The following is a 12,423-nucleotide window of genomic DNA, read 5'->3' as shown; positions in this document are numbered from 1 at the left end:
GACATGTGCTGTCCATTTACTGTGCAGTGTGTGTACGTGAGCAGAGTTGGAGTCCCCCTGTCCTGGTGCTGGCTCACCACGGATCAAAGCTTCTGTCTATGTCAGTGCATGAGATTCAGCCTTCACTCCAGGGTAGCCTTGCTGAATAGATTAAGTAAGTGTGAAGAGGGAAGCATATGACACTCTTAGAAGAAAGGATGGAGAGGCTACATGGGGGAAGGGCTGTTCCTTCTGAGATCTGTACAGCCCTTTCACTTAGTCCTGTAGCTTTCGGTATGGAAACTATGTAACAAGTCTAAAAAATAAGTAGATGGTGAAGATGTGTTTTTAAATCTAGGTTCATCACCTATTTAAAAAAAAAAAAAAAAGTAAGTTGAGATGCAAAAGAGCAAAGAGTAGCTTTGACCTTAAGAATGTGTGAGGTCATTTGTCGGCTTTCCAGGTTGACAGTTGTGACAGCTGCAGGAATGTAAGTGACATGTATTGTTCGGAATGGGAGCATTCCGAAAATGCCCCGTGAAGAGGGGCAGTAATAAAAAACATGAAACTTAAAGAGATGTTCAGAAGGAACAGGGGAAGGTGAGGGTAGCAAGGAAGCCTGGTCTGAGCAGCCTTGCTTTGTGTTCCTGTAATGAAACACAGGAGAGCTACTGAAAATTGGGTCAAGAAGACTGTTGGATAAGCTGGTCGTATGTGCTGTTTTGCTTGATGATGTGTAGTTGAAACATTATCGATAGGACAAAAGTCACCTCACGTAGTTAAACATGCAGGTCTCACTTTGGGTGTAGAGTTTCAGTGGCCTTGCCTAAGATGCCAGTGACACTAGAGTTGATAAAGCTCCCAAGAGATAAGCAGACACACCACCAGTAAAGTTTGGGTATTTTTGGTCCTCGGGATTGAACACAATTTTGCACACGCTAACCAGGTACTCTACCGCTGAGCTACACCTCCGAGCCACAAATTAAATTAAAAGAAAATGTTTTGAGACAGTGCCTGATGGTGTAGTCCTAGCCAACCTTGAACTACTAATTCTTCTGCTTTAACTTCCTGAGTCCTGAGATTACAGATGTGTATGAGCACACCTAACTGCAAACATTCTTAAAGAATTGACTTACTATGTGGAAAGACTGAAAACTTATATAGTGATTGAATCACAGTTCAAATAACAATAGAACGTATTAGGGGAAAGAATTTCCACTCCATTAAAAACAAACAAACAAACAGAACTGTCCCTCCAAACAGCCTGAAATTTATCATAGCACTTCCTGCCATATTCACCTTGTTCCAGAAGTGCTAGACAACCCATTTAGATAATTTAAAATATCAGAAAAGCAAAGATGAAAGTATTGTTCAGGCAGAAGAAATGACTGTGCAGAAAGACTACCCAAAACACTCCTGTAGACCTCAAGAGAGTCTAGTAATATGAGGATTAAATTTCTATACACAAGAGTCCTTGCTCTTTTACATACACTTGACAACTCTTTTGAAAGTATAATGGAAAATATTCATTTCCCATTTTAGCAAAATAACTGTCTAAAAATAAAACTAACACATGGTAGGTATATAAGAACTACTGAGGAGATCAGGGAAATGCTTCTGTGAGATGCTGAATCAGACTTCCATGAATCCATGCGCCTGCTCAAAGAAAGGTGTTGAGATGTTCTGAACTGATTAACAACTACCATAGGATCTCCAGGAAAAATACCACCAGCATTGAGAGAAAGGCATGCAAACTCACGTTTATACAGAACACAACTACAGAGGTGAAGGTAAACTTGGAAAAAGAAGGGTGGTAAGGCAGGTGTGGCAATACCAAATAATCACTGTGCTTAACAGGATCATTATAACCATGGGGCATGGCTCAGTACCGTAGTTAAGAGCACTTGTTGCTCTTCCCGAGGATCTTAGATCCAATTCCTGGCACTCACATAGAGGTTCACAACCATTCATGACTCCGTTTCCAGGCGATCTGATGCTCCCTTCAGTCCTCTTTAAGCCCACCGCATGCAAGTGATGCACAGACATGCATCCATGGAGAATATGTATAGGCTTAAAAATATAAATAATTTAAAAAGAATAAAATTATAAAATGATAAAAGATACACAGGCTACCTGTGTTTAAAAGCAGTGGGAAAGAACAATGCACAATAGAGGAGAATTTCAAATCCACAAGGGGAAATCGGATTAGAAATGGGGACAACTGATCATCTATTCGGTGCATGCACTCCCCCAACCCCCGTGTGTGTGTGTGTGTGTGTGTGTGTGTGTGTGTGTGTCTGTCTGTCTGTCTGTCTGTCTGTCTGAATTTAAAGTTGATGAAAGTTTTAACCAAAATTCCATGAAGAAAAAATCATAAATGAAAAAAACCCGTTACCCAGAAATGTTTAAATGTGTGCACACACTCACGTCCTCTAGTCTTTGCAGTGATGAAGGGAAATCAGGAAACGCGGTGGGCATCAGCACTCTCTCATGAATACTGAGGTGTTTCAGGCCAACCGTTCTCCCACTCAGGCACACATTACAAGGGAGGTGCAACGACATCCAGGTCTCCCTGTCTTACTGGGCTCCCTAAGGTGATATTAGAGGGAGCTATACCCAGATGGAACCCAGACAAAGCCCTTAGATCAGCACTGGTAATGTCGTTGTCCCTTCTCTATGATTAAGGCAGCATAGAACCCTGTTACCTAGATGCTTGGGAAAGCACAGCACACAGGAAGAGATGGTGTCCTAGGCCAGGCACTGGGTCTGCAACCACTGATCCAGTACAGACAGCTGCTGAGGAGTCATACAGTCCCTGAGAGAACCTGTGCAGCCTGACAGGACTTCCCCTTCCCAGGTCACAGGCTCTCTCTCCCTTTGAGCAACTTCTGAGGATCAGCCCTCCCTCCACTCATATCCCACACGACCTGGCACTCAAGGCTCAGAACAACTAAAGGTTTTCTTTAAAAACCCTTTCTCCCCCTGCCATTTCTTAACAAGCAAACAAAAAACTTTTGATGTGTTATTTCTATGGACATACCATCAAAAGCAACAGAAAATGAGATTATCTTTTCCTCAGACATATCCTATTAGAGGTATGAGGAAGGCTTACTCTGTGTCTTTCTGGAGTGAGGAAGACAACGGGTGATGAATAATATGTGTATAGCATAGATATGTACATAGAAGAATCCAAGCGCTTACATCCTGACAAGAATATTTGCATATGTCAATAAACTAACAGAGAATTCGATGAATTTACAAATTAGAGAATAGATTACCTCAATCCACTAAGCACAGGAAAAGATAGGCCAAGTAGTAAGATGCCTTTTTTTTTCCCACCTGTGTTGATAAGACCAAGATGTTAATGATTCTGTATATTGATGAGGATGCAGGGGACCAACCAATACTCCTGGACAAACACACTATGTAGAAATGTAAAATATCATAAACTATTTGGAAAACAATTTATCCATAACTACCAAAATTTCAAGTTGTACACATTGTTGTGAAGAATTTCCTAACTAAGATGTAACCTATATTTTCATATGTGTTCAAAGGTGCATGTCTGGAGACCACCCAAATATCCAACAATAGCCTATGTGTTAGTGAATCCTCAGACACTTACATATATTAAAGCAGAGTCATTGAAAAGGAGTCATTAAGGTTGGAGAGATGGCTGAGCAGGTGAAGGTACTTACCACCAAGCCTGACTACCTGAGTGTGATCCCTAGAACCCACGTCCCAGAAAGAGAGAAAGGACCTACTGTGGCAACTAGTCCTCTGACCACACTTGTGTGCATACACACACACCCATGTATGTGCCCACATGTGCAGAAAGAGAGAGAGAGAGAGAGAGAGAGAGAGAGAGAGAGAGAGAGAGAGAGAGAGAGAGAGGTTGGCATGTTACATCAGCATGATATAAAACATTTCTAGATGTGTCATGCACCCCTGTGTGAGTTTAGAACATTCCTGGAAGGAACATTTCCTATAGATGAAAGTCTAATGCTAGACAAGGAGTCTCCTTCACCCATGCCCTGTTGAGTCCGAATTTGTTTATGTGGACAGGCAATACCTTTTCCAGGAACTAACTCAGCTTGGCAAGGTATGTAAAGATCTCTGGTTGTGAGGAGGGTAGCCAGGTATCATGAGTCCCTGCAATAGCACAGAACCAATAATGTCCACACCACCAATAATATATAGCAACCAAGAATGCCAGAGTGAAATCTAATGAAGACTCAGAGGGCATAAAAAGCTTTTTGTCTATTTTCCATTGCTATAACGGAGTACAGTGGCTGGGTATTTCTAAAGAAAAATGTTCCAGGGGTTGGGAAGTCCTACAGCATGGTGTTCACGAATGATGAGGGCCTTCTTGCTGTATCCTAGCATTAGCATTGTGGAGAGCATTAGAGGGGACATCTACCTACTGTGCTAGTTGGCATTTGTCTTCTATTAAATCCACTAATGTAATTTGAGGAGCCCACCTTCATGGCCTCCTGCATTCCAGATCACATCTCAAAGGTCTTCTCTCTGAATGTGTTACGTGAAACTTTGGAGACTGTCTCAATATGAGTTTTAAAGTGTGCGTGGTGGGAGGGGCATTCAAAGGGTAAAATTGGGGGCAGAACAAGATAAACACCACCAAAGGAGGCAATTGGGTAAATCATAGTTTTCAGGGTGGCTGGTTTCTTTTACATGCCAGTGTCGTGGAGCATTAATCTATAGTCAGTCCCATATACCTGTGAGGTTTCATGCCCATGAATACTAGCAGCCTCAGACTAACAATACTCAAGGGCTGGAGCAGGAATTGGCCCTGTGTATAACATGCAGCAATTCCATTATTAACAGTACAGTGTAATAGTTATGGACATACACTGTGCACTGTGCTTGTTATTAAGGTATTAGAAAGAGATTTGAGGGCTACGGGGAGGAAATCTGCAGGTTATGTAAAAGCTCCTATGCCATCTCGTAAGAGGGAGTTGAACACGACACAACCCCTTAACCACCTGCTTGGGAAATGATGCTGACCCAGGAGAGGTTCCGTGAGAACAACTGTCGGAATTGGAACATGAATAAGGAATCAAAATTAATTCTAGCAATGTGTTGGAATTGGAACATGAATAAGGAATCAAAATTAATTCTAGCAATGCAGTAACATATTCTTAACTTTTTGGAGAAAGAAAATTAAGATATGTACTAAATGTTAAAATCTTCTTTATAATTTACCTTAAGTATTTTAGCATACAAAGTGCCTTTTTCCAGGCAAGATTTCCACATATTCTGATTTGGTAGGAAGAAATCAACAAGAGGTAATTGTTAACACCCCCCAACCCCCAACACACACACACACACACAAGACTGATGATCAGTGAAACTAAGAAAAACTGGTTTGAGCCAGCTCTTTCCAGTTCTGCAGTAGGTATTTGCTGTCCTAGAGAGTTATCAAGAAGAGCAGATGGCCCTCTGATAAACCCTCCTGTGAGGAAAAGTGCAAATGCAAACCAGCAAATAGTTGGCAGAGAAAGGATCGAAGAACCAAAGGGACACCAGGGGGTGGAAGCCAGCGAGGGGTGAAGTTCAGCTGGAAAAACAATTCCTGCTTTGCCAGGGTCACAGCCACCGTGGCCTGACACCTTCTGCAAAATCACAAGCCGCGTGTTAGGAAACCCGTTCTGGCTGGACAGCCAGCTACCTTGAAGACGGGCCCATAACTCTGTTTAATCAATAATGAAAAGAGGAGTTTTGGAAGAGCACACACGTCTGCCTGACCTTGGGCTTTGTCTAGTACCTTCGGGAGGTCAGGGAAGGCTGACCGCAGAATCCTGGCCAGCACATTTCAGACCTGGCCTTTGTTATCTGCATAGTGCAGAGTGACGAGTAGAGGAGCTTGTGACAAGTGATGGGGCGACACCATATTGTGTGGCTCAGTGTTGAGGATATTGTGTTAATCCCACTGGATGAGAATAACACCACTACCACAAAGTATGAGCCAAACTGGAATCAAGCTTAATTCTTTTTTCTTTTCTTTTTTTTTTTTTTTTTTTTTTTTTTTTGGTTTTTCAAGACAGGGTTTCTCTATGTAGTCCTGGCTGTCCTGGAACTCACTCTGTAGACCAGGCTGGCCTCGAACTCAGAAATCCGCCTGCCTCTGCCTCCCAAATTCTGGGATTAAAGGCGCGCGCCACCCCACGAGACGTGGGGAAACGGGAGAGCAGAACTCGAACCCGCGCACCAACAGACGGTGCGCCCTCTGCGGGCGGGCGCCTTAAGGGCCGAGCCACCGGCGGTTCGCTAAGCTTAATTCTTAATAGGGTACACCCAAGAGCTGGCCAACAGTTTCCTCCTAAATCAACTTAAAGAGATCACCCCTGAGTCCATTTCTTGGGCCCCCTTTAAGGAGTAAAATCACAAGGACTTGCAAAGCAGGTTTACAGAAGAAAGTCAATGGGGCCATAAGGAAGTACAGAAAAATCTCAAAAAACATTTTTGCCATGCAATTAAGGAGGGTGACTAGGGAGGGTGGGGGGAGGTAAGGGGGTGCCAGGACGTTCTCAAAGATCATGGTTTCGAGCAGACAAGCCTCCAGGAAACAACCTTAAAAACAGCAACTCAGCTCTTCTAGTGACTGGAAACTCACTTTTAACAATATAGCACAAAGGCTCCTGCCTTCAAAATGGAGACAGGCAGTGTCCTTAACTGCTAGTTGATGGGTGGAGGGTATCAGGAGTGTCAGGCTGAACAAGTGGGATGGACCAGTGGGAGGAAGGCCCAGGACAGAGTAGATGAGAAAGCATTAAGGTAGAGGAAAGAGTTGGGACTCAAGATGAGCAATTAAAAAAAAAAACACAGGTACCTCTAAAACTGCAACCTTACTACTTAAAATATGGTTTAAAATGTGGGGACTGTTTTGTGTGTTGGTGACTTTGTTTGGCTGGTTCTGTGCACGTGTGTGCCTGCACCTGCATGGAGTATAAGCATCTGTTCCTGTGGGTGTGTGGAAATGCTGTGGGTAAGGCAGAGATCAGAGTCTCATGTCTTCCTCTACTGGAAAACAGGGCCTCGTCAGTCAAAATGGCTGGCCAACGTGTCCCAAGGACATATCTGTCTCCCCACCTCACATACACACTGTCAGATCCCAATCCCTGCCCCCAGCACTGAAAAAAAAAAAAAAAAAAAAAAAAAGACTGACCGACCTTCCTTTCTTCCTTCCTTCCTTCCTTCCTTCCTTGTGCCCTTCCCCCCACCATGGGCAGGCCTGAGAGACCTTGTTTACCACAACACGACCAAGTGATAGGATCTAGGTGGAGTTACCCACCTTGGCTGCCCAGAACACAGAAGCAGAACCGCCCCTGGGCTTGCCTTGAGACATCTCTGGCCGTGACCTGGAACGGACTATGGATTATCCCACCCATCTGAAACCAGGAGGGGTTGTGGGTTGGGTCTTCCCCTTTAAATTGAGAGCTGAACATTAAAGCTTTGAGCCTTGATCAGAGAATTTTATCTTGGCTTCATCTCTTCTCGCCCTCCGTCCCCTTTCATTCCCAGCCCCCCTTTCAGGTGAACCCAGTTGACTTGTGGCCGCAGGCGGCTACACTTCCTACCCTCTCTTCTCCCTTTTCTTCTTCTCTTCCTCCTTCTTCATTCCTCCTCCTCCTCTTCTTCCTTCTTAGTTCTGAGGATCAACCCCTGGGTCTTGTGCATTGCTACCTACCTGGCCAAGCCTTGAGCTTTATAATGGAAGGACTTTTGTTTAAGTTGTCCGTGGGGGTTAGGGGTAAGGGTGTGGTAGGGGCTGGTAGGAAGCATTACTTGGCATTCCAAGCAGTCCCTCTGAAAGTTCTGGCCCCTGTCAAACCTTACCAAAGGAAATGGAGGGAAAAGGCTGTGATCTGCATTGTGGGCTCAGTCTTTAAAAAGAGCAAGAGAGGAGTTTGGCATCTTCACTGGTTTCACTGTGACCACTGGCTTCCAGCTTTACACCCAGAGGGAAGAGCATGAAGAATATTAATGCGGTTGTCTACATGGCTAGGAGTGTCTGCTATAGGGGAGCTAAGGATTCCAAGTGGGTGCTCTGCAGGGAACAGACCATGTCTGTCCCTTGGCACTACGTCTGCCCTTTGGCTCTACCACCTCCAGCCAGGTGCCTTGGACAAGGGACAAGCTTTGGCAAGCTGCTCATTTCTCACCCTTAGGAATAAGAACTGCACCAACCCACACGGCCACAGAGAGGATTCCACGGTGTAAACCAGGATGGCTCCTTATTTATACAGGCACAGCTACTCATGACATTTTCCCAGATCCAATGTCAAATCTAAAGCAATTTGGGTTCTTAGAGACCCCACTGTGCCTTGTGAAGTACAGGATTGTTTTCAGATCTGAACATAAGATTTTTTTTTAATGAATAAATGACTGGTTTTTGTTTGTTGTTTTGTTTTTCACTTTTGTTTGTTATTGTTGTTGTTGTTGCTTAGGCAATAAAGATTTATTTAGATCCAATGTCCTCTGCGGCTAGCAAACAGAACTCACTACAACTAGTTTAAGTCAGGATACGTTTATTTGGAAGCACATAGCTGCTGCTGCCAGGTGTGTCCCCTTTTTAAACACTGGACGTGAGTCTTCTCCTACAGGCTATCCTCCTCAGCTCCCACCAGACCAGGCTACTCCCATCTCATTTTATCCCATGGTTTGCCTCTTATTCAGTCTTAAATTTGTGCCTCTGGTTCCTAAGTCAAAGACCCAAGACTTCCCAGACGTTAGGAAATCTGGGAAACTGTATTTGGGGCCTTAGGAAGGTTGCACTCTCAGAACTGTCCTAAGACACAAAAATCTGACAGACAGACATCATGACCACATGGAGATTCAGAAATCAGATATTCAGGCTAAGGCAGTTGTGTGACACATACCAGTAGTCCTAGCTCTTAGGAGGTAGAAGCGGGAGGATCAGAAATTCATCTATACAAGGAGTTTGAGGCTAACTTGGGATACATGAAACCCTATCCCACATACCAAAAAAGTTCAAGCAGGAAATGGTGGTAAATCTCTGTAATCTCAGCACACTGGAAGCTGAGTCAGGAAATTCACAAATATCAGGCCAGCTTGGGTTTCAAGTGAGGTGAAACTGTCTCAAGTCTTTCTTTCCAATTAACTAAAAATACCTCTGTGATACTATTATATTAGCGTCTAATCATTTATGAGATATATCATATTTAATATATAATTATGGTTACAAGCTGAGATACAATTTAGAGATAATGGCTACAATTAGGAGGGGGAAAAAAAAGCCAGGAGAAAAATTCATTAAATTTCTCAGAAATGTTAGAGACTATAGGATTTGATTTAAAAAAAAAAAAAAAAAAAGAGTATTTACATTCAATTATTGGACCTGCTCAATTTTTTTTTCTAGATTTTCTTTCAGATTAAATACCAAAATAGGTATATAGCATTTAAAAGCCCAGTGGGGCTCTTTTTGCTGGTTCAACTTCATTAATACGAATGTGAGAAAACAGAGGCTCAGAGGCTCAGAGAAAGGTTTGCTCAAGCTCAGTGCTGGAGGCCTAGCCAGTCATTGTTTTTCCCATTGAATTTTCCCCCCAAGCCTCTACAACACAGCTATCAGGCAGGATGTTTGGCTCAAATGGGCCCAAGCCTCATTCCCTCCAATATCTACCTAGAAAGGTTACTCTGGCTTGCTGTGTTCTGTCCCCTAAGACCTGACAAAGAACCAGTACCACAGAGACAATAATGTAAAAACTTGCGTCTTTTTTCTCCATGTGTAGAAAAGCTCACAGGGTCAAACAGGAAGTCTGGCCTCCCACAATCCCCCCATGAGCTCCAGCTCAAGACCTAAAGAGGCACACTGTCTCTTTGCTGCCCTGGGGACCAAAACAGTGATCACAATGGACCCTCGAGAGACACTCAGAGCATGCCCAGATCATGGTAGTTATTAGTCTCAGTCACCAGTCCCAACGTCAGGGCCCAGCCTTCTCCCTAAACCCCACCTTCGCCCCACCCTGGGGGCCAAGATTTCAGGCTGTAAGATGACGTTGGGGACACATAAGCATTCAGATCACAACGGAAAGTGACTGGATTCCTAACCTACACAGAGACCTCTTACTCTGGGGTGAAGTAAGACAGAGTAGATGGGTCGGCATGTCCCAGGGAGACCATTGGCCTGAGCTTTAAGGGATGAACAAGAAAGCCCGACAAGAGGCTGGTTCCACGTAGAAGTCCAGAGCAGCACAGTTTTGGCTTCTCTCCCAACATTGTAGAGTCTGATGTGAGCACCGGCTTCTATTATAATCCAACTTTGGTGACATTTTAAAAGCAGAGTGGCATCTCTAGGTCTCTGTCACGCCCTGAGGTATAAAGGCAGACATGGGAAACTCAACACAGAAAGCAAGACTAGAGTCTTTGTCTTATATCAGAAGGAAATAGCGCTGGCTGGGTAAAGCCTTCTAAATGGGTGTTTAACTTCTCTGGAGCTTGTCCAGAACATAGTGACCAGTGTTGGGGCAAAGGGAAGGGGAAGAGAAAAGTATGTCCTCAAAGGAGAAAGAGGAAAGAAGTGGCCAGGGGTGGAATAGATGCCTTAAGCCTCGCTGAGTGAGAGACTATTCCTATGCTAGGCACGTCCTGACAAATTTCATTTGAATCACTCAGCAAGTATTATTGACAGCCAGGCGTGGGCTGTATTTTCATCTAACAATTATTATCTGCTTATACCTAGAGAATGGTGCTATGGTACATTAATAACCAATACATAAAAAATAAGCACAAAATTAAATGTATTAGAAATCCCACACCCTGGGTTCTGTACATTAATATCTTATTTAGTGGGTGAAACAGTTTCTTCTCTCATCTATATCTGGAAGCTTCCTTAAGTAGGTGCAAACAGAAATGAGAGACAGAGACAGTCAGAGAGAGCCCAAACCTAGCCCCAAGAGCAATTCCACTAGTATAAATACTCCCTCAAAAACATGTATAAGAATGTTTATGGTGACCAGGCAGTGGTGGCGCGTGCCTTTAATCCTAGCACCCAAGCGGCAGAGGCAGGCAGTTCTCTATGAATTCAAGGCCAGCCTGCTGCCCCAAAAGAGGATTCTCAGAGATTATCACAGAGAAGGACATGGAAGGTCACACAGTCTGGCTGAAAAGCAACATTATCATATGGACTGGGCCTAGTCCTGCTGCTGACTGACTCAGAGTAAGACTAGGAATCTCACCTACTATGCTAATAGCTTTTTTTGTCTGAGAAAAAAAAAGAGTGTGGCTTTTGATAAAGAGTGGTGGCTGGAGCTGGAGGGGTGGGGCCCGAAAGGAGACAGGGACGGACAGAAGATAAGTAGCTGAGGGACTGCCCCAGTAACAGGCTAAGGCCTTATTTTATACACATGTCTCCATGTCTTCATTATTGAACCCCAAGCAGGACCCCCAAAAGGTCCTGCAATAGGTGTGTGCTTTTGTGCCTAGCCAGCCTTCCTGTAGTTTTGGGTTTCAGCAGACAGTGGGCAGTGACAATATTGGTTCTCGGGAATGTATTACTACTTTCATAACTCAGCAGAGGGCTGCATTCCTAGCAAAAATCTTAAAGGTGACTCAGGTTACATACCAGTCTATCCCAGAGCAATTCTTTACCTAGGCACAACTCTTAACAGCTCTCTCTTAAAACCCCTCCCAATTCCTCTTTAGATGCAGTAGACTAAGAAATAGAAATGAGAGAGTGAGTCGGGCAGTGGTGGCGCACGCCTTTAATCCCAGCACTTGGGAGGCAGAGACAGGCAGATATCTGAGTTTGAGGCCAGCCTGGTCTACAGAGAGAGTTCCAGGACAGCCAGGACTTCACAGAGAAACTCTGTCTAGAAAAACCAAAAAAAAAAAAGAAAAAAAAAAAAAAAAAAAAAAAAAAAGAAAGAAAGAAAGAAAGAAAGAAAGAAATGAGAGAGTGGTGTGTGTGTGTACATGTGTGTGTATACATGTGTGTGATAACCACACCCATATGTAGCATGTGCACCTACACACACATTAACACACACACAATTGGTTTCAAACTCCCCCATGGAGAGACCAAGTCATGGGCTTTTTCCTGGGCTATGAGTCTCCAAATCAGGTGCTACACATTCAGGGTGCTTTAGGCTTCATTCCAACCTGTTCTTCCATCACCAAAAAAAAAAAAAAAAAAAAAAAAAAAAAAAAAAAAAAAGCAGATAACAGACGAAGGCAGAAAGTTTGAGTTCAGTAGTGTGAACTGGTGTGTGTGTGGGGGGGTAGAGCAAGAAGAGAGAGAGGGAGAGAGAGAGAGAGAAAGAGAGAGAGAGAGAGAGAGAGAGAGAGAGAGAGAGACTGCACTGTGAAGTTAATGCAGAAATTGACCTCTGCTCTCCACAAGCACAAGCATATGCACGCACACACACACACACACACACACACACACACACACACACATCTTCA

Source organism: Arvicanthis niloticus, chromosome 29, assembly GCF_011762505.2.
Source record: "Arvicanthis niloticus isolate mArvNil1 chromosome 29, mArvNil1.pat.X, whole genome shotgun sequence".
Taxonomy (NCBI): domain Eukaryota; kingdom Metazoa; phylum Chordata; class Mammalia; order Rodentia; family Muridae; genus Arvicanthis; species Arvicanthis niloticus.
This window is presented reverse-complemented; position numbering follows the sequence as displayed.